Source organism: Prinia subflava, chromosome 5 (assembly GCF_021018805.1).
Source record: "Prinia subflava isolate CZ2003 ecotype Zambia chromosome 5, Cam_Psub_1.2, whole genome shotgun sequence".
NCBI classification, from domain to species: domain Eukaryota; kingdom Metazoa; phylum Chordata; class Aves; order Passeriformes; family Cisticolidae; genus Prinia; species Prinia subflava.
The window spans coordinates 16,590,178-16,615,059 of record NC_086251.1 but is presented as its reverse complement, the minus strand read 5'-3'; the positions used below and the strand labels follow the sequence as shown (position 1 = coordinate 16,615,059).

Here is a 24,882-nt window from a genome sequence, read left to right as displayed (position 1 = left end):
TGGGCCAAACTGCATCCAGTTTGTGCCCTGAGCTGTGACACACAAAACATTTGTCCCTCCAAAGCACTAGCCACTTATGACTCTGTTTTCTCCCATACTGTCAAGCCAAAATGCTGGAGAAAGGCACTAGCTTAACATTAAATTGCCTCGAGCCAAATAGGAGCACGATTCCTAAAGCCAGCTGACAGATAAGCCTAGCCCAAGTCTCTTGTGCCAGCTGGGAGAGCAGCAGTCACTAGATGTGAGTCAGGGCCTGCCTGCCCCTTTCCCTTTTGGTTTTGAGGATGCAGGACATGACAAGGCTGTAAGGGCTGTTGCTAGACCCTGTGGTTTTCCTCCCCTCAGCCTTGAGAGAGGTGAACAGTCACACTTCGCCAGCTGATTAGAAATGCTCATAGATGTATTTACACTGGGATGATGACTTTGCCCCCAAAACCTTCCCTTTCAAGCTGTTCTGCTCTGTGATGGACCCCAAGGGATGTCTCTTGAAACCCTGGGCTTGCGACCTCATCCCTTCCTTTCCTTGCTGTAGGTTTGCTTTGCTCACTTTCACACACGCGTGTGCACACACACACAGAGTGTGTCTCTGTACACACCCCTCTGTTTTTTGGGTTTTTTTTCCTTTTTGGCTTCCCCTCACTGCATTGTTTTGAGTTGGTGCCTGGGCTGACCGCCAGTTTAAATTTCATCTGCCTCTCTTCTCCTCCTCGTCGTCCTCTTCCTCTGCCTCCCTCCTCCTCTCCCCCTCCATCCCCAGAAGTGATACTGTTTACTTTCTCTGCTGCTTTCTCAATGTCTTTGTAGGCACTGCAAGGGATATAATCACCAGCTGTGGAGAGCTTTCTGAAACTCGAACTTATTCCTCAGTGCCCTGGGCGAGCGACCTCACCATTAAAAATAAATAAATAAATACAACAATGCAGTATTTAAAGACAAGAAAATGCATATTTTACATCTCGAGCTAGATCTTGAACAATCATGCCTGTTTTTTTCCCTCCCTCATGTACATATATACAGATAGACAGCTATTTAGCCAAGGGAAAAAAAGGCAACCAGAAAAACCAACTTCCCCTCCCCCCCAAAATAAAAAATCAGAAAACTCAGCCTCTAAAAGCAGCATTTTCCTTTTTGTTTAAATGGTTTTTTCCCCCTAATTTTGTTGTGCTGCTGTTTCACTTTAATTTCCTCCTTGGCCAAGAGGAGGAAGAGTCCAGCATGGAAGTGTCAGACTTCGAGGGGCACTTTGTCTGCCGGACAAAGCCTCTACAGCACTAAGGCGAAGAAAGATTAGAGGATAAAAGTGTTTGCCAGGATCCCCTCTTCCTTTTCTTCTTCCTCTGTGTGTGTGCGTCTCTCCCTTTCGGGGAGGAGGTGAAAGGGAGGTCAAACCGTGCCTACTGACCTCTGCCCCTTGCCCCCTGTGAACCAGAGGGAAGCCTTTGAAGTTGTAAAGTGCCCACAAAAACAGCAAACCAAACATGCCGCTGGCTTTTCCCTCCCCTTCCCCCGGCCGCCAGCTGCCTAATGGAAGGTGACAGTGCGGAGGCAGCGGGACGGGGGCACCTCCAGCCCGGCCCCGGCAGGCACTTAATTGGCACCGTGACAAGGCCACACACCCGGCACAAGGGAGAGGGGGCACTGCCAGAAGGTGGGAACCAGGCACTGCTGTCTCCCTGCCGGCACTCTGTGCGCTCCCTCAGCGCTCCTGCCTGCAAGTGTTGGGTGGAAGTCACTGGGGCATGCTGGAAGGTCCCCGGTGGCTGGAAAGAGGTGGGAGAGGTTCCCTGCGTCCCTGCTGGCCCTGTTGTGGCTTCTGCTGGCACAGGTCATGGTCAGCACCCTTGTGGGTGCTTTTCCTGTTCGTTCTGCTGTCAGAGCCGTAACAGGAGAGTCAAGGTTCCATGAGAAACAGGCAGAAGAAATGAAAAAGTTCTTTCTTCTCTTTCCCTTGAAATTTGGGCCATTTCTGGAAGCAGTCCCAATGCCAACAGCAAGTCAAAGTTTGTTGTATGTTGTCTCATGTGGCAATGCGCAGGGCCCCCAAGCACCGAGCCTATTAGCCTTGAATGAGAGGTGGGGTTTTTATTCTAATACTTGCAGCATGGTACCTGTGTTGTTTCTGTTGTTGTCTTTGAGGTCTTCACCTTAGCTGTGGGAGGTGTAGCCTGAAACATTTTGGATGCTTTGAAAGGATAGGGAGTTTGTTCTCCTTTGTGTGTAAACACCTTCTCTGTTTGCTCCTGGACAGAGGGCTGTCCCTGTTGGGATCTGGGTGGCCAAGCCCCAGCTGGTGGGGCCTGTGAGCCTCCACCTGAAGGAGGCTGAGTCTGGTAGAGTTTTGCTGTGAGCCCTGGTCTTCCTTCTGTGTGAGATGTCAGAGAATTGCGTGGCAGATTGCTGCGTGCTTTTAAAATTTTCTGACTTGTTCACTGTCCAACAGCTCTTTCCTCTTGGTGTATTGCTGGGGTTTGCTGTTGCCCCTACACACATGACATGGGGGTCCTGCCCCAGGACCTCGAGAGCCTCCTGAACAGCAGGTGAGTTGTTCAACTCTCTTGCTTTGTGCATAGGGAAACTTTCTCATATACCAAAAATGATCCCTAAACCTCCAAAAGTCTGGCCCTAAACCTCAGAAAACAAGGTTGGCTATTAGCTGAAAGAGAGAGAGAGAAAAAAAAAAAAAAAAGGAAAAACCCCAAACCACCCATCAGCCACCTTTCCCATCTACTGCAGGTATGCTTATGCTGGCTGCAAAACAATTGCAATCATGAGCCATACACAAGTTCAGTAGTTTCAGCTGCCTTTTTCCTGTGCTTAGTGTAGTTTTTACCCTTGGATGCTGGGCAGGAAATCCCAGCCCAAATGAAGTCAAACTGAGATTTGTCATTGACTTTGTGGAACCTGGGACTTTGCTCCTTATCTACAGCAGCAGCATTCAGGGATTCATATAGAATAAAACTCCTCTGGCTCTCGTTCTTCCTATGCTTCTGAGTGCCCAGATAAGCCCTGTGGGTTCCAGCTGGCATTTCTGATCTCATTCGTCTGGGGCCTGATAAGGTGTTACAATGTCCAATGTACAAAATCCTGTTCTGCAGTTTTACCTCCTCTTTTCCTGTATATATATTTTTTTTCATACTGGAAGAGAATGTGGCATTCCTGGCTGATAGCCTGTAAAGAGTGCAATAGTTAACTATAGCAAAATAATTAATGTGCTGTGTGGTAGTAGTGACTGATGCTCAATGCATCCAGAACTGAAACTGCTCTTTTTTAAAATTTAGATTCAGCCATGTCCACCACAACTGTTTGTATGGGTTTAGTTAACACCTTTTAGTCCTTCTGAGCTCAGTAAAATCTTCTGTTTCTTGTGTGCAGTTATTATATGATCTTTCCATAGCACCTCTGCAGAGGATCTGATTTTATCATGGGGAATAGCTGAGCTTTTACTCCCTGTTCTTTTGAAAACAGGACTCTGTTTTATATGCATGTCTAGTGATGTAGAATCTGGAAGTGGATTCTCCCTCTTCCATCTTTAACGTGTGCTAGCCTTCATCTAAGTTCTAAAATTTTATTTTTTAAAAAATATAAAGAAAAGTAGTGTTTGTTAGAGCTTTGCCATTCCAGTCTATGAGGCGGCATCAGGTTCCCCATCTCAGATTCTGTTATTTCCCTCTGGGCTCATACCATGCTTACCACATAGAGAAGATTTCAGGAATTTGCTGTCATTGTGTAATAGTCACCATTTAGTGTAGGGAACCTATGTCCAGCTGCCTAAACATTGAGTGTGGACTAAGAGGGGAAGGCACCTCTGGGGGTGGTTTGGACCACGTAAGTAGAACAGGAGCTGGGTTCCTAGCCTCTGGGCTCTGAATCATGTTCAAAAAATGACTGCCCCTCTCTCTGGAGTTTGCAAGGAGTCTCAGTTTCTAATTTGGATATCTCAATGTGGTCCACATGGTGAAATAGTGTGAAGACCCCCCTGCGTGTTTACTTGAATATCCATTAGAAGAAGGCTGTGCTCCCAGTGTCCTCAGGCTCCTCTTTGAGGGGAGCTTCTCTAGGAATGATTGCTTGTTAATGTATTTTTCTCCTCAAGCTCCAACTTTGAAGTAGGACCTGCTTTCACAGATCTGTTTATTTTTGTTTGTGTATTTGTTTGTTTAGTGGATAGCTCTTTTCTGTCTCCTCTTCAGACTTGGTTCTCCTTGCATATGATGAACATTTTTTGCTTGAGTGAGTCACTGCTTTAATTTCTGTAACTGCCTGCTCATTGCAGCCTTGTCAGGAGCCAGTGTCTCCATGGGTCTCTGCTCCTCTGTTTACCCTTGTGCCGAATTTGACTCTGCATCTTGAAGAAATGTCTCATGCTTTAGTGCCAGGTGTGCTTGCGTTCCTTCCCTGCTTGCCAAAACCTTTGTTTAAGGAAGGGTAGACAGTGCTGGCTCTCTGAAGGTTCTGCTCATGAGAAACCAAGTCCATCTTCTACAATAACTTGGTTTGAGTGTTTGTGTTACAGCACAAATTCACATTCCTAAAGAGTCTGAGTATTCCTACTTTTATGACCCCACATTTGTGGCCTAGGATGTCAGGAGACTAAAAGGGCCACATTTTGTTCTGTGATCAGAATATCAAAGCTCCTCCATACTTGTCTCTGTCACTGGTTTTGCTGGGTGCTCTTAGGTGAGATAAATTCACCCCTGCCCACCTTTCTGTGGCTGGCTGCAGTGCAAAATAATGACATTTCCTTTGCAAAATCCTCTGTGGATTACAGCAATGCAAGGATTTCCCCTTTAAAGAGTTTTCTTAATATTATTTCATAGTTTTGCCTGCTATGTCCATATTAGAAGGTGAGCATTCCTGTGAGTAAGCTAACTCCCCATCAAGAGAATGGACCTTCTTGTTTTCCAAATGTGTTTGGCAGCCTGTGATCCCCTCAGTCGTCCTACAGCGTGGGCTCCCCTGCACCCAGGGTCTCGAGGCTTAACTCCTATGTCAGTTTTAGTCTGTATGGTTTCATGTAGCACTTCCTTCCATTTGCTGCCCTTTTCCCACCCAGGCATTTAGGCAGCTTCTCTTGTTCCCTTTTCCTTAAACACTGATTTCATCTTGGTAGCCTGCAAAATAAATAGAAGTGCTCCAAATAACTTGCCTTTGGGGGATTTTTTTTTCTGGACGGGGGTGCTGATTGACCAACCACTAAGCTAAGGACATTAATCTCAGATAAAATCTCTAAACCATCCTGTCGATGTGATCATCAGCATCTCCTGATTCCAATAGACTTTGTATAGTCTTTGTCTTTGCTATTTTTGAAGGGTTTGAGAGATGAAAAGACAAGCACCAGAACCTTCTCTTTTGATCTTAGTTCCTTCAGATACCTCTTCTAGTATCCTGGAGATGGTGAGATGCTGCAAAATGTTCAAAAAATATCAAAAAATGTGAAGGCCACATGGCTGGGGAGACTGGGTGCTGATCTATGGTGCAAAGGCATTTTGTGATGGTATTATTTTAGCAGGTGTTTCTCAGCTGCCTCTCACTTACCATTTTGGTACCTGTGGTGTCATGAGAACATAGTGGGTGGGATAATGTTGTCAATGCATAGTATGCAAAATCCAAACACCAGAAGTTTTATCTCAGTGGCCCAATGAGACCCCTGGTAAACAAAGGTCTGGCAATCTGTTTGCCCAGCCTGATACACAGTGCAGTCTACATGGCACGAGTCTTGGTGTTGTCATGCTTCTGCGTGATTTGTTTTTCTTCAAGTTTGCAGCTGGAAACCAACCCAGAAAAGCACATTTATCTCTGTTTTGTATTTTCTCCTGCAGATGACCTTGAATTCACAATTCCCAGCCGTCGAAAACCAGATTTATGAAGCACCAGATTTCTCTATCTCTTTTCTCAATTTATATCACCATCATAAGGTAGACAACCCCAGCAGAGAGCTTACATTTCAGTATCTGATGCAGGAATTCTTGTGCACCAGACAAACAGTGCAAGCTCTGGGCCCAGCTGTAACAAGCACAATTCTGGGAAGCATTGGCTGCACCATTTTTAGTGTCCCTGCATTTAAAGGGCAGGTTGATTTCTGCTGCTCGGCATTTAAAGGGCAGGTTGATTTCTGCTGCTTGACATCTATCAACACATAATCTGGTCAGCCTGTTCTTTGCTGAAATGTACATTTTTATTTCAGATCTTCTCTAAAGAGAACTTCAGAGTAGGCAGACACAACAATGGGTTCACTGCCACACAGGTTCCTACTATGTGCCACTCCTGAACTGAACATAAAGTTTTAATTCCCCTTCTAAGGAGGGACCTAAGCAAGCCAAAGCCCTGTGGTTGTACAAACATTCACACACACAGTCTGAAACAAGCCATCAAGGATTATTCCTGGAGTGATTAGGGACAAGTCCTAACAAGCCTTCATAATAATGCAGACTATTTAAAGCTTCTGAGGGCCAGGATCATGTGGCAAAGGGCAGGGTAAATGAAAACAGGGTAATTTTTGATGCCACGAATGTGCTAAAATGGGAGGTGGGGAATGTTTCTGAGAGTCTTTGGGGGGAGTTGACTGGAAGGAGGGGAACATTATAATAATAGTTAGCATTTATGTAACTCTTCATGTATTTAAACCACTGCACAAACACTGACTAGGGAGGAACTGGAATGCACTGCATGATACCCAAGGCAGAGCTATTTTATTTTTTTTCTTTTTTAGTGTTGGTCTAGGGTAACAAGTAGCTCTAGTGAGGGGAGCAGCAGCATGGCTTGCCTGGCACGTGAATGGGTGTCACTTACTGCAGCAGGGCCAGAGGGATGCAGAAAGAAATGGGTATGGCTGTGGTGAGTAGAGTATTCCCTGGGGAGCAAGGGGGAGATCTGGCTCTGTCACATCTTCTTGTGTGCCCTTACAAAGGTGTGAAAGCCTTAAAGTGCCATGTAATTCTCCTTGAAGTGACAACATTTTGCCCTTGGCTCACTGTTTACTTGGAAAAATGTGAACGAATAGGTGCAGCTGTGATTTCTGTCCCCATGGGGTCAAGGCCAAGTTGGGGGACTTGAAGTCAGATGGAAAAAGGAATTTCCCTATGGCTGTGATGGCGCAATGAGGTGAGAACAACTGCAAGTGCAGCCCTACCAACAGCAGGCCTGTCAAGGAGCAGCAGGGTGCTTGGCCACCCTCTCTTAGGAATTGTGTGTCATCTGCCCTGCGCTGCTGGGAGAGAATCTGTGGTGATACAACCAGGGCAGCAGCAGCAGCAGATCCTAGCAGCTACACCAGGCCTTGCTTGGGCCTCATTTCCCAGCATTAACCCAGGGTTTCTTTTTGCTGCCTGCAACCTCTTACACATTTCCCAGAAGGTTTATTTTGTCTGGTGGTGGAGAGGCTCTTGTGAGGGCCTCAGTTCCAGGATGCCTGGATGCAGGTGCATCTGCTTTTGAAATAACTGGGAGTTTGATGGATGACTGAAATGGCAGGGAGGATGGGGGGAATCAAGCAACTTTTTTTCTGGCTTCCCTGCTGAACTGAAAACTTTGAGGACTTATTTTTTTAAATTTTTTTTCCATGCAGAATGAAGTATTCAATGCTCTCAACACAAACAAAAAGAAAAGTGTATAGCAAGATAAAGTCTCGTTTTAAATGGAAAATTCAGCTTTTCTCAAGCAAAACAAAACAGCTTGATTTTTACTTACTTACTTTTGTTTTCTTCCAGAAAGAACCAAGTCACCAGAACCACTAGGGTGTTTTTTTTCATCCACTGTTAAAAACCTTTGGTCAGTGAAAACATTTCCCTGAAATATTTCTGTTAGAGCTCCCTCTGAGCATCTCTATGTTCATCATGCTTTCTTCATGCAGGATGCAATACTGGGTTCATGCTACCTGCTCCTTCCAAGATCCCTGTTTTGATTTTGATTTTGCTGAAAGAGTTTCCAAAGGACTGCCAAAGGAGTTGGTAGAAATCTTCTTAGTTGCAGTTTCTCCAGTGGAGAGGAGAAACCATCTATTTGATTTTCTGTTTACGGCTCCCATTTCTTGTGTTGTCTCCAGGGTGGAGATGGATTGAGAGGGCTGCTCTGGTGTCCAGTCTTGGGTGGAGGTTCCTGTATCCCATGTGCCTGGATTTATGGTAGATCTTGCTTATTCTTCCCAAGTGACATCTGAGAGCTACTTTACATAATGTTTCCTCTTCTCATTCAGGCTGTTGTTCGGCACTTAGCTGTTCCTCCTGACTCTCAGTTATGAAATATCTTCGTCTCTCTAAATAGAAAGGCCTCTCTTGGTTCTTGGGAGCTTCCTGGGATGTTCCTACTTGTGGACTTCAAGTGCTGTGCAGAGGCCTTGCTCTCTGTAGTCCTGTTTTTGGCTGTTGCTAGAGAAGAGCTGTTGCCTCGAGTATTTTTTTTGTGCCAGTGCCCTCAGCTGTTGCACAAACGAGCTGAGCATTTGAGGGCCATCTTTTCTTGCCTTCTCCTGTGTGCTCCACTGTTTGATACCCAGCCTGGTGGCTTGGAATCCTCACAAGAAGTGCCTTTGTCTTTTTGACAGACTTGGCCCAGGTTGCAAATGTCAACCCAAGGTGTCAAAGTGAGTCACTGCACACACATGCATCTTGAGAGAGGATTTTCCATGCAACATGATGAAGTCATTGACAGCCGTGTTGTGCAACTGTCCATCATGAATCATGGGGACCAGTGACTGAGGAAGGCTCAGGCTGTGGGACCAATGTGTGTAATTATCCCTAATAACATGAATGTAGAACAAATTAATTAACAACTGACATGTTCTTTCCACTCACTTGGCCCCAGTTGTCCCATTGGGCAGCCTAATGTTTTGTGTGTGTTTCTGGCAGGCTCCTTTAGTATTCCACTTCTTTTGTCGGGGAGATGAATGAGTCTGCTCCTTGCCTAAGGGAGATGTCAAGGAATCTGGCTACTGGCAGGTAACTGGAGCAGCAAGTCTTCCTAGTGTGAACTGTGCTCTCTGTTGCCCTCTCTTCCCGTCACTTCTTTGTTTTTTGTTGGGTTTTTTTTTTCTTTTTTTAACATCAGTTTCCTAATCCATACTCCTCTCCTGCTTTTTGTCCCCTTTCTTTCAGCCTGCCCTCACTCTCCCACTTTCCCTGCTCTGTTTCCTTTCCCCTTTGTTCTGCACAGAAAAAAAAAAAAAATTGTGCTAGAAGATAGTTTTTGTGTTTGTCAGCCAAAATTCTGTGCTCTCTTCCTGTAAATATTTCAATTTCATCATGAGACAGCATTAGTTTGTTAGCATTTTTTGACTGAATGGGCAACATATTCTTCTAATGTTTGTTTCTTCTTGGAAGTTTTTCTTGGTGTTTTTCAATGTCTTAGTGTTTTATTAGCATTTCCTCTTGCCAATGTTTTGCTGTGGAGTGCCGCCTGGGCTTACTATGAATGTTTTGGTATGAGGCAAAGAGAATTCATATTTCTGGAGGATTTATTCCCTTGGTATGTGTTTTGGGCAAGACCCTGTCTCCGTGAATATGCCAAAGGCAAAAATTCTCATGGATTCCTTTGAGGAGCAGGACTGAGCCTTGCTTTTGGACCCGTGGAGGATTGCTGTGCCCCACATGAGTCCTTGAGGGAGAGGGCTGGCTTGGACAGGAGCGGGTGGGACAGGGCTTGTGTGTGCCATGTCTGGGGACAGGGCTCTGCCGAGACACACGACAGACCTGCCCTGCTCACAGCACTGAAAGGCTCAGCATCACAAGCTTGAGCCGCCAATTTTTGTGTACTAAATCATCAAAACTTCTCAGAGCTCATGGTCAGTAATGCCGGTATTGGCAGCATTAAAAAATCATGAGTCAAGTCTTGAGAAGCAGTGATGCTGAATGAAAACAATCACGAGACTGAAATATGTACCTGCTTCTTTACAGCTGCTGCCTGGTTTGGGAGCCTATAACTGCATTCATGTGTTGTCTCCACATTTTCTTTAGCACACATGAAGGCCAGAAAATGTTTTTTAATCATAAAAATTGCACATTTCCCCTGATTTCAAGACCTGGAGTGTGAGAAATGGATTGGCTCTTGAAAGAATTGGGGTAAAGCAAGGAGGGCTGCCATATTCTGAGATGAGCTGGCATTCTGGGTGGAACACCAGTAGTGCAGGGAAGTGATGGGGAAGTGATGCAAGACCTTGTCTTCACCTGGTTAACTTGGGTCTTTGGGATGGAAACCAGGAGGCTGAGTATCTGTTTCAGATACTGATAAATGGGAGAAATTCTGACTTAGAGAGAAGGAGACTGAAGACTGCAGAGACCTGAGGCTGAGCATTATCTCTGCTGACATTGCCTTGCTCTGAGCAGGGTGACTACTGCAGATGTAGGGCTGGTAACAGGAGGTTGTGGCCATGTGTCACAGAGACTAATGGCTCCTCTGAGATTCTGCATTAAAATGCTTCACAGAAAAACAGATAGCATGTGGTATTCAGTGAGCTGAGCACCTGGACCATGCCTGGGCTGGATTTGAGAGCTGACCATATGTGCAGGTAACAAGAATTTCTTGCATGGATTGTGTGTGTGTTTGTGTTAAGCTCATCTAATGATGTTTCCTGCATTTGAGCAGAGCTCAAAAAGAAAAAAAAAAGGTTTTCTCATTTGACAGTAAAAAGCAAGCAAGGCAAAAACTGAAAAGCATCTCAGAAAAGCAGTAGAAAACAGCTCTGGTAACTTCCAGTTTTAAAAGACATAACTGAAAAGATTTGGTTAAAGTATTCTTTATTTTTCTCCCACACCTTCTTAGTTTTTATTCTGCTCTGCCATGGAAAGGGAAGCAACAGAGGAAGAATGAAGAAAAATAAAGCTGAAAAAGTTTCTTGAGTTTGTGGGGGTTTTTTAATTTAAAAATTAGAAAAATTTGAGGAAGGTTAGGAGAAAATCCTCATAAATTTATTTTCTTTTGAAGAAAAATTACTCTTCATTTTAAAAAAATGTTTTGAACAACTTAGTTGTTATCTGAGTAATTCCATGTATGGAGAAAGAAGATTGATTTCAGAATTCAAATTCTGCAATTCAGAATTTGAGTTTAGGATCCTTCGTTCTTGTAAAATACAAATGTAGGTAAACATATGTGAGCTAGAGCAGTTCCTGCAGAATAATGAGGCTATTTATTTGGAATAGCCCTTATTCCCCAGCTACCTATGATGTGTTTAGTTTTTAGTGCCTAACTGGAATGATGATTAAAACCTCTGTCTGGACAGCCGCTGCTTGCTTTCAAGGGTAGTTTAACTTCCATCCCCACCATAAATAGCTATATACACTTTGCCATGTTTCTTCGAAGAAGTTTTTTGGACAGTCTTAACCTGATTTTCCAGGAATTTCCTCTCCCTTGTACTTGGAAAGTGTTATTAAGTGGTGCCTTTCTCTTTCCATGCCTATAACACATCCCAAGGGTCCAGATGAAAGGCGAAGTCCAATGATTCAACATTGAACATAAGCACAGTAACATCAAAGACAAGAGAGGAGCGAGGAAAGAGTTTATAGCCAGGAGGCTGCTGAACAATGTAGACTCCTTCATGTGCATCCAGTTGTGGTGCCTCTTCCTAGGTCACTTTGGCTTGGAGCTAAAGGACAAATCCATGGCGTGCATGAGCCCTGAGTTTCAATGTGGTGCCGGTGTGTTGGGTTGCCATTCGGGAAAACTGAGGTGCAGATGGAACCCAAACTACACGTGGCTCTTGGGTGTCTCTCTGTATGATAAACCAGGTTAGAGAGGCATCTTCTTTTGAAACCCTAAAAAATTCATCCTCTCCTCAACAGTTCTCAATTAATAATCCTTTTCTTTCTGTCCCAGTGGGGTGCACTGTGGCATTTCTCAACAATGCATGCATTTTCTTGCCATTGAAATGCTATGGTTGGTGTTACAGTTTTCAAATTAAAAACTGAATGTGTTTGAATATCTTTTCCCACACAAACATTTCTTTGACTTGCAAAATTCTTTTCTGTTAAAAGTGTCAGAGTGGATTTTTAACCCATTCTAAGAAACTTTCTGCTGTCAAAAATGACTAATATCCTAAACTCTCTTAAGAATTGTTTGTCCCCATTTTCCTTGCTAAAAAATGATGATTTCTGGAATTGTTGGGGGTTTTTTTTTTCTCTCTTTAGTATTCTGTTTGTATCTCCATCGTTTTTTCTCATTCCTGTATAGTACTAAACTTTGGAAAGAGTGATTTTTCTGAACATGGAAAGTAAAAGAAATGGCACAGTAGTTCAGCTGGGATTAAAGAAATGATTTAAGCCAAGCCTGATCTATAGAGAGAACTTTTCTGGAACCAAAATGTTCCCACATTTTGGGGTTTTTTTTTTTTTTTTTGAGCTTAATAACTTTGGAAGTTTGATGTACACTTCTACAAGGACTTCCAAACGGATCTTGTTTGCTAATAAATTCCAAATAATTCTTGCTGGCTTTTGGGATTTTTCTCTATTAGATTTTATTATAGGACTTTTTTACATAATGGGAGAACACAAACAGGAGATTTGGAGCCACAATTTCAGAGCTCTTTGTTCTGAGGTTGGGAAATCAGTTTCCAGATGTGGACCATGTTGGCGTATTTTTCCTTTCTTTTTTTTTTTTTTTTTCCTTTTCTTTTGTGTGTGTATGTCTTTCTTCCTCTTTTGGCCAGGAGTGAGAGAAGGAAATTAAGATGATGAATGAAATAATGAAAATAATAAAATAACAATGGTCAAAATCCCCTTTGTTCACGAGTTGTGACTCAGCTGAGGGCAGCAGCAGTGCTGTTCTGAGCCTTCTCTGATGTCAACAGCAGACATCACTAAAGGACACATTTAGGTACTTTCAGTGGAAGAGGTAGAGTCTGGGGGATGCATGGGGAAATGTGCTAAGGACTTAGAAGGATTCTTAGGTTCCTGTTCTCTCCCACGCTCTAATTTCTTTGTGCCACTCTGCAAAGACAACAGATCTCCCCAGCTGAGGGTTTTCCCAGCATGGGGTAGTCCACAGATGGCAAAGTTGGCTTCTAAATTTACTTCCCACAGCACAGGGTGTGGAGGGGGTGGGCTGTCGCCAGCTGATGGGGGAGAGAGCCACTCTGAAAAGGACTCCCAAAAGTCAGGACAAACCCTTCTCGTGTCAGCAGCACGCTGGTATTGGCTCTGGAGTCAATGCTCCAGGTGTTGGCGTGAGTCAGGCTGTTTCTTTCTCTCTCCTCCTTCTGTCCTCTCCAAGGGAAAATGAAACACCACACAGAAGTGACATTGTGTGCTTACCCACCACAATCTCCATGGCTGGGCACCAAAAAGGCACCCCCAGCCTGGCTACTGAAGGAGATCCCGGGGCTGGAGATGTCAGTAGGACAAAGCCCTCTGCCAGGGGTGCATGGGTGAGGGCCCTGGGAGTAGGATATGAGGGCTGTACGTGCTACTGCATCTATCGAGGCAATCAAGTCCTTGTCAGTGCCGTTGCTTCTATTGTTCTGCAGGCGCCTGTTTCATTCCACCAGGGGGAGGGACACCAAAATGACTTTGTGTTAGATATCCATTAGCAGGGCTTTAGCCAAGGATCTCTAGGACTAAATTCTGAGACAGTAAGCTGAGACTGAGGCTTTAAGTATGATGGGGAGGAGTTGAATTGTGTATCTAATCCATCCACGTGCAGAGGCTTCCGTGGGGAGCTGTTGAGTCCTCTGGAAGTGCTTGGTGTTGCCTGAGTTGATGTTGCCTGAGTTACCTGGACCAATGCTGAAGGAAAGGGAGGAGAGGGGGGACTCAGCTCCACTAGCTGTAAAGGTTTTTTCCCTTCTGAAATCACTGCTTTCAAGTTATGGACACATCTGGAAGTAACAGCAAACATGTGTAGCCTGTGGTTTTTGAGGACAGGACATGAGATTCATATGCAAGGGTGGGAGGGGTTTGCTGTCCCTGTCCTGACAGCATGACCTTGGAGGCAATTGGAGACAAACTGGAGGTAGAGGAAGAACTCCCCAGATCAAAGAGAGGTGTCCATCCTTCTCTGCCATTCCCTCGGGAGGAGCTGGGAGGTTATTTTTGAGTGTAATGGACATTCAGTAAAGATGTAACACGTGACTCACTCTGGTGGTTACCGTGAGATTTGCACCCCCTACTTAGGTGATGAGACACAAGGCTCAGGTGTGATGGATGCCCAGAATAATTCTGACTGTATCTTTACAGCTGTGGTTGCAGCTAGGATATTTATAATAGCCTGGGAATAATAAACTCTTTTACCCAAACTGGCCATTTAAGACTATGGCCACAAAGAAAGTACAGCTCTGAGCCCCTTCACTGGCTGTAAAGGCTGTTGAGCTAGAGAGCTTGTGAGGTATCAGGTAGCTTTGATTTATCATTAAATTTTTTGCTCTAGTCCTTTGTGGGTTTGGGTTTCCAGGGTTTGAACCAGATTTTGGCCATGACCAAACTGCTGATCTATATGCCTTTACATTAGTTTGACTCAACTATCCATCTTTACATTGTGTGAAAAGCTTTCAGCCTCAACGGTGGGATGAACTCTGCACTGGATTCCCTAGTCTGGTCCTGCTTTTGGGGGATTTTAATCTATGTTTGGAGAAAATTTTATTAGTATGCTGACCTTTTTTTTTTCTTTTTTTGTACTTATATTCTTTAGATAGGATTCTTTCAGGAGGTGTCTTTAGGATTGTAATTTTTGTGATAGAGGAGGGAGTGTGAGCAGGACATCCTTGTTCTTGCAACAAAATATTCATTCAATAACAAAGTTTTTCTGGTGTTTCCTCCTGATGATTGAATTAAAGGGGGCACCAGGATGGGGTAACAAGTGAAAGGGAAGATAGTGTTTGACCTTTCTGTCCCAGTCTTTCCTCTGATAGGGGTACATGCTGTCTCATGATAAGATGGACAAGTATCATGAATTGGAGAAAAAATTTTCCTTTATGTTTCTGTCAGAATTGCAAGAGTATGCTTCTGGGTTTGGTATGTCAGTGTCTTGGGAACAAGGAGGAACCTGATTTTTGCTGTGTCAACGTCTGTGTTTATTTGAGTGTTCTTTCCTTGACGTTGTTTCCTTTTGATTTTCCAATGCTATGAGAGAAGTCAAAATAGCAAGGGAAGCAGAAGTGACAATTCACGAGATTGCCGCTGGTTTCCAGCTGAATCTCTGTGCCTGGTATTTCTTACTTCACAGGCACTTCCGAAGAGCTGTTGCCAGCAAATGGGAAACTCTGCTTACTTGGAGTTTGGTAATATTTAGGCAGGCTGAATCTGCATTTTCATTTGTGAGGATGAGCTGACTCCTAGAACTGGACTACTGGACTTCCAAAGGTTTTTCAAAATTTGACCTTGAAACCCAGGAAGAGACACCAGGTTTCCCTTGCTGTCTGTCTTGGTAGTGCAGCAGTCAGAGGAAGCATGGGTGATGCTTACAAATCTGAGCAGGTAGGAGTAACTCTTGAGCTGGAAGAAACCAGAAGGTATCTGTCCAAACATATCCGTGTGGCACAGGCCTCATTGGATCTGTAGCCAAAAAGGAGTCATCTGCATTTCATTTGTCTCATTTGTATCCCATCAGGACACATTTCCTGAGGATCTGAATGGAGAATAATTTCTCAGAGGAACTACTGTTCCCTAAGTTGCATAAAACAAGACACAGCCCATGTCGATGAGCAACCCAGCTTGCCCTTTAAGCATTCTCATGAATCCTTTGTATCTTTGACTCGAATAGCTTCGATCGCATGGTAGGACAGAATGCCAGAATGAATGAAGAGGAAAAAGGAGGAACAATAACCTAAACCAAGCACTTATATTGAAAACAGGACCCAGGGAAGAGCAAGTAACTGCTGGCTTCATAGGCCAGCTCTCTCCCTGCTGCAAATCTCTTTCGTTGATGAGACAATGTCAGAATAGAACAGAAGCATCTTTCAGACTGCAGGCAGCATGTTGGCAGAGGAATGGACATATGTATCAGAGATGACATGACTGGCCTTAGCCTACAAATGTTACCTGCAGGCTCGTATTCATAAACAGACTTCTGGTAGTTTGTTCAAGTGAGGAAAGTGAGTACATTTGTCACTCCACCAGCAGTGCAGCTGTGCAGGGCTTGCATGGGGTAATTGTCCTAGCACACAAATCCCAGATGCTGTCAAAGCCCTGTGTTAACTGACTGAAAAACTGTGGTAGCACTGCTTAAAAAAACAGAAAGGGAAGGAGGGGGGCGGGGGGGGGGGGGGGGGGGAAGAAAAAACCAAGAAAAACTAGCTAATTGTCTTTAAAAAGATAATTACTTTTGATGTCTGCATGGCCAGCTGTGACATCCGTCAGCTTTTCTCCTTCACAGCATGCTCAATGCTGCTGAAGGTATGGGTGAGAAATCCATGTGGTGGTTTCAAATTCAGCATGTGCCTGGAAATGAGAACCCAGATGGGCAATGTCAGTGTGGTTGTAGAAGCATCGTTTCTTTAGCCTCAGTAATGGGGAGACAAAAACCTCATATGTTTCAGTAACCAATTACTAGTTAACAACTATTTGCAGTCTTATTTAATCCTTGGGTGCTACTAGAGGAGCAACGACATGATTGTTAAAAAACCACAGTCTTTCATTAAAAGCAATTTCTGAGGTTTATTAATTGAGAAACAAATGTATCTAATGGGTCATAAATAATGAATCTGGGCAGACAACATACAAAATAAAACATATAGGCCAAATACCACCTCTGGTTATATTGTGTAACCCAATGGAGAAGATACGTGTAAATGAGAAAAAGACACAGCCCTGTAATTGTAATTATATAGAATCATAGAGAACTCTGACCACAAAAAAGTCACTGAAATTGTCAAAATCCTGACCTCGTGCCAGAAACCTCGGGGCTGAATTTGACAACTGCTGTGATGTGTTGTTTAGGGAGAGGACTCAAAGGAAGAAATGTACCTCTGTCCTGAAAACCCCTGCCTTGAACTGGGCCAGCTGCCCAAAAGTGGTGTGCCATATCACAGCATCTCAGTCTATCCCACTGCATTTGTGCTCCCATGGTTTCTGTTGATGCTTCGCCCTTTTTCTTTCTCCCCTCAATGATTCAGTCTTGAACCTACTAAGATGGTGGTGTTACTTTCCTTGAAGTTGAAGCAAGTCCTCCTTTCTGTCAGTTCAGACATTTTGTGCACAAGGCACCCATGGGTTTCATGCCACTCTGGTGTTTCCTCTGCCTGTTAGGACACTTGAAGTTTGGATCCCTGAAACCACAACCTTTGCTCATTTGGCTCAGTACAATAGTACTGTGGTGCTACTCCCTTGAAGGCTGACACTGGCAATGAAAGGAAATTCCTGGATTTGAATACTTGTCTGTTTACTTATTTATTTACTTTTGTGTTCAGCAGTGGGAAAATATTTTTATCTTTCTCCTTGTCTTGTTATAAAACACTTCATTCATCACAGCGGGCACCAGAGTACAAAACTGGACTGCAATAATTTCTCCTCGTCCTGGATCACTCTCGGTCCTCAGCGAAATGCTGCAAGGCTGGCAGAAGACCTGTGAGGGATTTTTGAGGGAGAAATGGCCACCCTCATTCTGCAAGGCCACCCCAACCAGTTCATTCCTCCCATTGCCTTGGAGTGTCGGCTCCCTGCCCTGGGATGCTGGTGTGCTGCACACGGGGGATGGAGCTGCCAGCGCTTGCCTTGCCTCTCTGAATGGAGAGAGCATGCCCTGCCACTTCTCCTGCTCGTCCTGCCTTCTGCTTTATCCTGTCTGTGAACTCCTGACCTTGATTGCTCCCTCTCCTGCCCATTCTCCCCTCCCTCTTCCAAACTCCAAGACGGTTTAGTGTTTCTTGGAATCCGGCAGCATGAGGGCTTCTTGTTGATTGGTATAAACAATCTTAAAGGTCACATTTTCCCCCCCCTGCAGAGGGAGTTGGGGGGTGTGTGTGTGTCTAAAATAAAAGGCTTCTCTCAAATTAACAACCACAAGGATGTAAACATGGAAGCCAAAGGGAGCTGTTCACTACCCATGTGAGCTGTGCCAAAGAAGCCCCTGAGGGCTTCCTTAGGAAAGAAAATGTGGGCACAAGATGTGGCGTGCTCTTGCGGCTGGCTGGGAGGGGGAGGTCAGGATGCCAGGGGATGGTGGCAATCATGCCCTGCGTGAATGGTGACATTGGATTTGAGCAGCTTTGTTTGTGCCAAGGCTGGCGCTGGTCATCCCGCTAAGCTGGGGGGGAATGCAGAAGTCAGGGTGGCTTTGAGCTGCAGGGGCAGGAGGCCTGGAGCTGTGAGACAGAGGATAGCATTTCACTCAGGCAGGCGCTGGGTGCCATCCAGCTCCTAGAGCCGGTCGGCTGCCTTTGTGGGCTTCAGCGAGAATTGGGTCTGAGCCCTGTCTGGGGTGAAGCTTGTGGAAAACAAGCAAAAAAACAAATGTAGGTGCTCGGAGCTCATGCCTGCTTTGTGGTTGAATCACAGCCAGGTCTCCACTCCAGAGGTTTACGCGCTTGGTTACGTGAGTTGAAGTACAGCAGGGAGTCGCAGTTTCGACTGGCTCGGTTGTGCCAGGAAAACGCTTTGTAGGTGCAGGCTACACTGGGATGAGAATCTTTTAGCTGCTTTAGTTTGTCTAATCCAGGGACAGAATTTAAATGCAAAAGGGCAGCACCTATTGACATCTTCATAAATTGTCAAGTGTCTGAAAGACTGTGTAGGTTTAATGCTTTCTAGCCCAATCCAGCTTGAGGGCTGTTAAAGCTGTGCTCTGTGCTGCCTCTGAGATTTTTCTCCTGTGGTATACTGCAGGAGAGGAGGAATATTTTGGGATGTTGTCCGGTAGCTGCTGCTTCTCTGCCAAGGCTTCAGAAGGGAGCAAGCTGAAAAGCTATGTTTCAAACTGGCCCATGTCTTCAGGAAATCCAGCAGAACTTCACATCCCAGCAAACTTCTCTGAATTACAAGTTAACATAAGATCAACGAAGAGCAATCTGTAGAGATTGCTGTATGTGTAGCGATGTCATTCTTAAGAGGTTGCTGAGTATAAATTGTTGGAAGTGAACACTGGAGAAAAGTACCAAATATGCCTGCTGAACTCTAGTCCTCCTTTTGTGGCCACTGCTGGAGACAAGGTACCCAGCTGGATGAACTTTCACTCTGGCTCAGTAAGGCCACTCTTTATTTTCTATATCTATCTCAGCTTTTTGATCAAGGGCCTGATCCCCTTTCTGAAGGAGATAACAGGCACAACTCACAGCAATATGCGTTAGTGAGCATATTCATAACCCTGTCACTTTGGGTGGTGGATGTAAGCAAGCAAGGCAGATGTAATTCCAGCATCCAAGACCTGAGAAAGTATTTTGCATATTTTTATGAGCCAATTTTCTAAGGAAATAAGTTTAATGCAAATGTGTATTGCGTATGACCTCCTGATCCTGCTTGCTTCTCTATCTCCTTCCTAAGGACTCTTTAGCTGGTTCCATCCTAACTTGTGAAGGGGGTAGACATTTCAAAGATCATCTAATTTCTACAGATATTATGAAATTTAGAGCTGGTGAGGAGACATTTCCCACTAATGGGTGGTAATCTCAGAATTTACTCAGACACGAAAAATCATAGAGAGAAGATGTTAGGAAAAAACTCATGGGAAAAGGTTCCTGGGCTCAGCAAGCATACCAAGAATACCATGTTTCATTAGATCTTCTGCTTTTTTTTTTCTTGTTTGTGTTATTTCCCTGAACCTCTGTTAATCCCAGGTCAAGTCTCAAATGGAAGCAGGAAAACTTTTTTTTTAAACTTTTTTGCCTGATATTGCAATAGATCTTAGATGTCCAGAGATCAGGATCCCCTGTTCTTGGGTGCTTTGCATCTCATACACAGTAAGAGATGATCCCTGGTCTGAAAGGTTTAAAACATCAAATGCAGGCTGATGTCTGAAACTGGATCACCAGCTCACACTCCTGGCGTGCATCCAGACTTGAGGGCTTTGAATTTGCTTTCTCTTCCTGATTAAGAGTCCTTGGGGCCATGTGGTTCCAGCCACCCTTCTAAGAACTCCCCAAAATCTTGTCCAGATTGTAATTGAGCTTGTGATGATCCTGGTGATACTCTCATCAAGTTAATATTTGAAAAATAACATGCTGAGTAGTTACCTCCATATCTAAATCAAAAATGATTGCCCAAGTACCTTCTTCTGCTTCACATGACTTTTATTTGATGACAAATAGTCCACTTTTATCTTCTGTGGGATGGGAAAGGAAGAGAGGTGGCAGGCTTGGGAAGATACATTTGTGGTTTTTTAATGGTATGGGTATTTTAACTATTGTCTATTTGTTGGTCTGTTGCTAAAGGGCAAGAAACTTCAATCCCATTCCCAAATGTCTCATGGCTGGGAGATGAGATCATGATGTGTGAGAGCCATTTGCTGATACATCACCTTTGTTTAAATTCCTAGCATGTTATGTTTCCTAAAAAAAAAAAAAAAAAAGTGCCTGAGAGAGCTACTGGTGGCCCAGAGTGATTGAAAATGTTGAGTTTGTCTCAATGAAAGTTTGAAAAGTGGGCCAAAATTCCTCGAATTCAAAGTTTAGCTACAATTTCAGGCCTGACAAGGATTTTGTGGGTTCATAAATGATAAACTTTTCTAGTACCTGAAACACTAACCCCAGTCACATAAGCACATGTCAAAATCTGAATTAGTTTTAGCCAAGACTGCTGAAGGGCTTTTTATGCTTTCTGAGTCAGGCCCTTGTAAGATGCTCCAAAATGAGGTCCATAAAGCGGCAATTTTCCATGTCAAGGAAAAAAAGAGGGGAAAAAGACCAAAACCAGCTTTTGTGAAGCACTAGTATATTTTAAGAGATACACGATGCGGAAGACTAGTCTGAGATCCTTCTCCTAAAGGATGTGCTGGCTCTGTAGAGGAAAGAAGGACAAACTTCACGCCCAGATGATATGAACCATTGTGGGTTTTTTGCCATTATTTGAATCTTCAGTTTCAAGCCATCAGGATAGCTGATACTTTCTGTGACACATCTCATCAAACACTTTATTTTCTTCATGTCAAAGATTTCCACAGGAAATCTTCAGCCAAAATGTAATATTAGGCATGATTCTTCCCTCGTTTCCACTGCACTAACACAGTCTGAGTGGCAGGACTGAACTTATTTTTTGTTAAAATCTCAGATTGTCAAGACCTGGCCCTTCTGCCAGAGGGGAGCGGGAAGCAGTTTGGAGAAGTCTGCATGCATATTTTCATAAAAGATGTCACGCTCAGGGGGAAGTTTGGATCCACAGGATATGGAGGCAAGGCAGTCCACTTCCCCCATGGCAAAGCTTCTCTTTTTTCGGAAAGCGTCCCTCCCCTGTGTCCTGGCAGGACTTGGGTCATGCTCAAAATTCCATCCTGTCCCTCTGCTTCCTGCCCTTTCACCCATCACCAGAGTGATAAAACACCCGTCCGAAGGCACTGTGGACCTGATTGCTCTGTTATATTTTCAGAAATTAAAAGTAACATTGCAAAAGCTGTCTTTGTGGGAAGTTCAAAGGGACCATACTGGTGAGAGCTGCCCAGCATGTCAGGACTTTTGGTGTCTGAAATCTTTTATGATTTGATGAAAATTCCAGCCTCGGTGCTTAGATTTTGATTTTGCATACACTGCTGTTTAGCAACATGAGAAATGGTCAGAACTGTCATGTTTGCACTGACAAAAATGTCCCTCAAGGAACGGATCCTTCAGATTTGAGGTTTTGGATTGATAGGCTCAAGCTGAGAAGTTGGACAGATGGCTACAGCTTCACGGGAGCAGGGGACTCTGTCCCTAGGAGCAGATCACCACTCAGATACAAAAGAAGCTGCTCACTTTGAACAACTGTCTCTTAGAGTTCTCTGTGTTATTCTGGGCAACATGCTGTAGGTGACTCTGCTTGAGTAGGATGGATTGATGATGCCCTCAAAAGGTCCCTTTCTGCCTCAAACATGCTGTGATTTAGCTTCTTAACTTGGAGTGTATTTCTTATTCTGCAATGAGTTAATCTGGCTACTGGAAGCAGTCTATCTCCAAGAGTACCACAGTACCACCTTTTATTAACCTTTTCATTTCTGCCTACCTAATTTGTGTGTAATTTCCATGTTTTCTCATGCTACACTTCAGTTCTAGACCAGGTAGCTAAGCAGAGTTAGGAGGTGAAGTCCTGCAAACATATCTGGCAGCCACCCCTTCCAGGGCCATCCCTTTGGAGCAGCTCCTGCCTGTTTCTCAGTGCCATCCTGTCTGTGGCCCTGGTCGGGCTCAGCATGCCAAAGGAGACAAAGCCTCCTCCTGCATAGCTGGGGCATGGCTCAGCCACATTCTTCAGTGGCTGTTTTTCCCCAGTGACCTTACTCCACAGCTCTGGTGGTCAGTTGGCTGTTATGCTGCGAGCTTGCCCGCATTCCTCCACCCACTCAGGCGAGCTCTGCTCTCTGGGAAGGGGCGGTGAGGCAGGGAGGAATCCGACCGTCTGGAGACATATTCAAGGGAAACAGAAACTTCAGGCCTCTGGGGCTGTTTTGCCCATCATTTCTCCAGCAACAGGGAGGTTGGAGTAGCTGTGTGAAGAGGGTCTGACCACTGTGGTTGCCACACACCCTGCAGTGACAGGCATTCCCGTGGCAAGCCAGCAGGCTCCGCTTGTTGCCACACCACTTGGCCCTTTCCTCACGCTGAGAGGAAACACCAAGGAAAACAGCCTGGAGAAACCTTCTCAGAGCAGTTGCCACTTGTCATGTTTGTGGGAGCCTTGCAGTAACAGGTTTGGGTCCTCAGCTCCTCCGCTTTGAATGCTGTGAAGATTGCTAAGCTAAGGATCTTTAAACACAGTGAATCATGCTGCTTGTCGGTTTTGAGAACCTTTTAATTTTTGACCACTTAATGTGCAACTTCTAAAATAACAGTTTCAATTTCTTATATATGTGTGTGAGAGAGAAAGAAAGACTAGACATGAGCTAGATAGGGAGTTGCAACGCAGATGATTTTTCAGCTCTGGAGCCAACTCAGACAGATTACAGTGGGAGAAAGGTTTGTACAGTAAGAGGAGAAGGTTAGAATCCTGCTAGTTTATTACTGCCATGGTTAGATTAGAAATGTTAAGGATTTGTGAAGAAGTGACTGTCAGAAAAATTTATGATTCTCATCTCTCACTCAGCCACTCTGCACATCCTGTATATTTTCTGACATACTTCCAACAGCATAAATATTAATAGAGTAATACTGACATTTAGACCTGATCCAAGTCTCATTAAAGTCAGTGGAAATGCTCCCATTGTCTTCAGTGGAAGATGGATCATGGTCCTGAAAAGGAACAAAGGAGGTGAAAATACCAAGTGGGGCTTCGTGGGGCTAAATAATGTTGTTATTAAATCAGAACTCCTCAGCTTCCTGACTGAGCATTTCACTCTGTGACCTTTAACGTTAAATTATTGCCAAAACAGGAAGAAGAAATTAAGGCTTGATAAGGGTTGAGATGGTCACAGATTTTACCAGCCTCACTGATGGAATGTGACAATTTCTTCAATGGGAATGAGTTGGGCGTAAATTGTTCATCAGTCGTTTTGATTTATTCAACCTTTCAGCCCCAGAGTTTGCAGTGGCAGGGATTACTGGAAACTCAGCAGAAGAAATTCTTTCTCCTATTTAGTTTATAACCTCTGCAGGTGTATGAAGAGTTACAGAGAGAGGATTAGGTATTGCAAAATGGCTCCATTTACTTCATTGACGAGATAGCCCAGAACTGGCTGTGTGGATTCCATGAGAGAATCTATTGCAAAAGCTTTTTTGGCATTGAAATCTCTCTCTCCTTTTCTAGATCAAAATCTTCCCCCCAAACCTTTCTGCATAGCAATTAGTTACAGCTGTGTTTTGCAAAGCCACCTAGGGAATTTGGATGTCCAGTTCCCATAAAATTTAATGTGAATTAGGTTTCCAAGCAGCTCTGAAAGTTCAGCTGAGTTAGGACTGGAACCTCTTGGTTTTGATACAGTTCTGTACAAGGAACTCCTACCTCTCTGGATGACAGAAAAAGGATATTTTGAGTTTTTGTCATCACCTTGCAGAGCACAGGCCTCAGTGAAGAAGCTGCATTGGAGCTTGCAGGACCTGCAAAATCTACACATTGTGTCAAAAGAAGCAGAAGTAATTTTTCGAGAATTTTTCATGATTGTTAAGACCATTTCCAAGAGAGTCCATCTTTGCAACAAAATACATGCCAGTTTTCCAGAGGATCCTTTTATGAAACCACAAATGTTGCATCTCAGTGCACTGAGTTCTCCTGAAAATCTGGTCAAGGATGAAGGGATGCGGAAGACTCTGTACTCAGGAGTACCTGGCAAGTTTCAGGCCAGAACAAGCTGTAGGGTACATTTTCCTGGAGAGCTTATCAGTGAATGTGTGAACTTTGCCAACTGTGGCCACCCCCAGAATTTCCAGTTCTTCCTCTTGTCAATTAGGAGGTTCCTGTCTGATCTGTGAAGCACAAGCATAGGCAGACAGGCTGTCACATCTACTGCTTGAAGAAAAAATATACAGGAAGTAACAAATAGAAGATCCAAGTGAGACAGCTCAAGAACTGCAAGGGCGAAAGTTTGACTTACACTATGCACCACATGACATTCTCCTTCCTACCAACACCTACAGAGGTGATACCTTCTCTATCACCAAATTATGGCTTAAGAGGACAGAGAGGTGGGGAGGAGGGAAACAAGAGAGAAGCCACTTTAGTGCAACTAGCTGGTGCAGAAGCCTCATGGAAAGAGATTGGTTATTTAAGCTGCAGACTTCTCAGAAAAGGAACACTTTAGAAATATTTCCTGTAGCTACACCAGGGGTCTACAGATCTTAGCCAACAATCTGGAGCCACAGTGGTAAACAAACATGTACTGAAAAAAACCCCAACCCAACATATTTTGAGAAATAGG

At 44.2% G+C, this 24,882-nt stretch overlaps 1 long non-coding RNA gene across 9 annotated transcripts in view; it reads left to right on the top strand.

Annotated features, from left to right (window-relative positions):
• Positions 1-24,882, top strand: part of LOC134551071 (uncharacterized) — a 73,213-nt gene that overhangs the window by 34,796 nt on the left and 13,535 nt on the right. The window contains exons 1-2 of one of the 9 annotated variants that reach the window (XR_010080514.1): positions 5,934-6,834; positions 8,844-8,933. The exons of 5 other annotated variants lie outside the window; for them this stretch is intronic. This is a non-coding gene — a long non-coding RNA (uncharacterized LOC134551071). Of the gene's footprint in view, positions 1-5,933; positions 8,934-24,882 lie in introns of those variants that run through there. 3 more of the 9 variants (XR_010080511.1, XR_010080510.1, XR_010080512.1) reach the window with 3 other exon arrangements.